This window comes from Vespa mandarinia, chromosome 6 (genome assembly GCF_050613455.1).
Source record: "Vespa mandarinia isolate Hongniang chromosome 6, ASM5061345v1, whole genome shotgun sequence".
Taxonomy (NCBI): Eukaryota; Metazoa; Arthropoda; class Insecta; order Hymenoptera; family Vespidae; genus Vespa; species Vespa mandarinia.
This window is the reverse complement of record NC_140815.1, coordinates 715,979-719,876: the sequence shown is the minus strand read 5'-3', so window position 1 is coordinate 719,876 and position 3,898 is coordinate 715,979. Positions and strand designations below refer to the sequence as shown.

General features: G+C 28.3%; 1 pseudogene; it reads left to right on the top strand.

Moving 5' to 3' along the window:
- Nucleotides 1–244: 244 nt before the first annotated feature.
- Nucleotides 245–3,574, top strand: LOC118450550 (mitochondrial potassium channel ATP-binding subunit-like; annotated as a pseudogene).
- The last annotated feature ends 324 nt before the right edge of the window (nt 3,575–3,898 follow it).

The window sequence follows — 3,898 nt, the reverse complement described above, 5'->3', positions numbered from 1 at the left end:
TTTATTCATAACAAATATAAATAAATAATTATTTTTTAATAACATTCGTTTTAGAAATTTTTAAGAATATATATATATTTTTTTGCTATATATAAACAACTATAAAGTTTTTGTTCAAATTCACTGCTGTACGAATACTTTTTATGCTTAATATATGTATATCTCAAGGCTGAAGAAGTTCTTTGGTTGAATTCTTTGGTGAAAAGTTCTATTAGTTTTTCTGTGATAATGTTATATTTTCTGTAATAATGTTAATTATTCGTATTTCTGTAATAATGTTATTGGCTCAACTGACAGATACAATGTTATTATGTATGCCAATAGTTATATTTATTGGTATTATATTTGGAAAAAGCTTGTGTGAGTTGTCTACAAAAGCACAAAACCAATTTGCAAAAGCAACTCCTGTCTGCGAAAAAGCTATCTGAAATATACGAACGGTATATTAAGGTTTATAATATACTTCAAGGGGGGAAACCACATTAGAGGGTTCAAAAAATTGATTTTTTTGGATAAATTGTTAGTATAACTATTGAAAAGTGTGTTTCTAAAGCTTCAAAACGAAATTCAAATTTGTTCCGAAGCTATGAGCGCAAATAGGAATGTTCAAATTGGCGCTCCAGCGCACAGCAAGTAGAATGGAACGGTCATACAGGTAGTCTTTTATTTAGTTACCTGGCTCAATACCACTGTATTACGAGATATTAGAAGAGGAAGAGGATCTTAACAGATATTTTTTCTTTATGCTCACTGTATAGGATTTATGTAGAAACAATTAGAAGTGTCGGCATTATTTCGACTGTATTGCATCGATTAAGCTTTGGCTTTTCACGCGTTTGTTGAAAATTACAAGAAAAAAATGTCTTCCTACCCAAAAAGTACCATGAAACAGTAACCGATGCAGTAGACCACGTAAGAGATCATTCCATGAAAATCGATATACCAACAAAGAAAGTGTCGACAAAAATGGAAATGCTAGTGCAAAAAATTTCATAGTGCAATCAGTGAAAATGTGACTGTGAATACTTTAGTTTGTTAACAAAGTTTCAGTGCAAACGTAACAACAATTCGATGCTTGGCTCCAAAACATTTGCATTCTAGATTGAAAATGATCAAAGTAGCATCATTTTTATCTATTGACTTATTCAACGAAGAAAATTCAGCACTTCTAATGGTTATGAATGAGTTGAATATTGTAGTTGGCCTGCAGAAATTCAATTACGCACAACAAATGGATGAGCAGCGCGTGAACCGACAGAATAGACGTAGCTCTTTGGAGACCAAGGAAACTCGGAAAGTAAGAAAAGAGGAGATGCAAGCTCTAAATAATGCTTTTGAAGAAGAACAAGTATTGTTGTATGGTGCTGGTATAGCTGATTAATCAGTAAGCACTTTACATAATTGATTACTGTTTAGAATTTCTAGTTTTCGGTAAATTTATTTTCAAGTGCGTTTTTTTCGAAATGATATTTTTTAGACTTGCTTACATTCTAGGTCAAAAAGTTATTGACCAATCGTTATTAAAAAATGTGAGATCTTTTTTTATTTAATTACGAAGAATATGAACTAATTTTCTACATGATATCATAATTTAAAGTGTTTTTTATTACAAAATAATTGAAAACAAAATGGTGAAAATTGAAATATTTTTTTTAAATATTTCTAAAACATTCAATTTTCAATATTTTCAGTTCTGATTTAGTTCATATTCTTAGAAAACATGTTAATAATGTAGGATATAAACCATTTTGGTTTTAAATCGAAATTGTGATCTCCACGAAGTATGCAAATAACCAATTTCGATAACGACTTGTGGTGGACGGCAGCTTACAGTTTGGACATTTCCGTCGAAAACGACTTAAAAAAAATTCGAGATGTAGTTCAAAACATAAATAAAATGATACAAAAATTTCAATGAATTCTAGTTATTTTATAGAAAAAATTGAAAAAATTCATAAACAAAGCTTAAAAATCAATTTTAATGTGGTTTCTTTTCTTAAAATCTGCTCAAATGATATACTAACGTAACATTAACACATTGACCGCCACGCCGAAATCACTTATTCTGCTCAAGACTCCATGAAAGTATTTTTATTATTCTAAACATATAAGGAAAAATAATAATAAATATGGTTATATAAGATAATTCTTATCTATGGATCATGAATGTTATTTCGATGTATTTTATAATTAGCCATGATATTCAAAATTCATTAACTGTCAATGTTCATTGAGCTTTTACAATTATAAACATTTAAAATACTCCGATCATCAATGGCCATAGTGGCCTTATAGGAGAAATAATCTGCGGTCATATATAATTACCGTGGCGGTCAATGTATTAATTTTTATGACCTTTTTTACAGATAAAAGCGTTTGCAGCAGAAAACCGAGAATTAAGAGACCTGAAGTATTATCTAAAAAAGTTAAACATGCATCTGAATTATATGAAAATTTAGGATTTGATCTTGGTTTATTTCAAGCAAGAATAAATTTGTTTTGAAATGGTATTTTGCTTTGTACATTGTACTTTTATGGTCATTTAATGTCAATTGGGCAATTAACATCCGGCGATCTTATGATATTTTTAATGGCAAACGAAATAGTTCAAAGATTTCACTCTCAATTATCTTTATTGCTTGGAATATACGTAAGAGGAATCAGTGCTAGTGCACAGATTTTTGAAGTATTTTATTATTTTTACTTACAAGATTTTATATATATATAAACTGTTTATAATCGTACGTGAAATTTATTTTATAGTACTTAAATATGGCATCATCGCTAATGATAGTCGGAGAAAAGATAAGAAAAGATAAGAACTCTCTTTCTTAGAGAATATAGAATTTAAAAATGTGAAATTTAACTATCCAACTCGGTCGGATCATGTTATTTTGAAGAATTTTAATTTGGATATTTTTGCTTTATGATGTCGACGAGGGTAACATTTCTATTGATAAATGGGACATTAGGTCTCTTAACCCTAGCTACCTTAGAAATACTGTATTAGCGTATATAAATTAAGTACCCTTACTTTTTGCAACTAGTACAATGAAGAATATTACATATGGAAAGCAAGATGCGACTGACGAGGAGATAAATAATATATGAATAAAAATTTTAATATTTTTTGAAAGTATTTCATTATATACTATGCATCATTTAATGTACCAGATCATAAAAAGGACGAAAGAAGCTAATGGTCATGAATTCATTACAAAATATCCAAATAGTTATGAAACCCAATTTGGCGATAGAGGCGCTATACTTTATCTGGTGAATAGAACAGCATATCGCCTATCCTAGGGCATTAATAAAGCAATCATCGAATTTTATATTAGATGAAGCAATGAAGTATAAAGAGACTAAATATCAATAATTTGCACGTGTCTTGTTCTATATTCTATATGAATTTTATCTTTTTAATATAACATTGGATTGGGAAAGAGAAAGAATGGTTCAGAAGACGTTAGAAAATGTAACCAAAGGTAGAACAGTGTTGGTTATTATTTATAGACTGAGTATTATTAAATATATTGATATATTTAATCTTAATTATATCTTTATAATTTAATCTTAAAAATATATTTAATTTATCGTAGCATCGTAGAGATAATGAAGGTTTGAAAATTAATCATCACTATTTTATATGCTGATTGATGTATTAAGTTATTACAGATAACATTGGATTATTATAAAATATACTTTGAAGTACGATTTCTTTAAATACAATTTACTTCAATACAAATACAATGAAGTTCATTTTCTTTAAATAAAAATAAAGCGAAGTAAATTTTCTATAGATATAAGTACATCGAAGAATATTTCCTTTAAATACTACATTTTGTGTAATTCAAATGTGATACATGCGTATCTTAACTAAATTCTTTTTTATTAG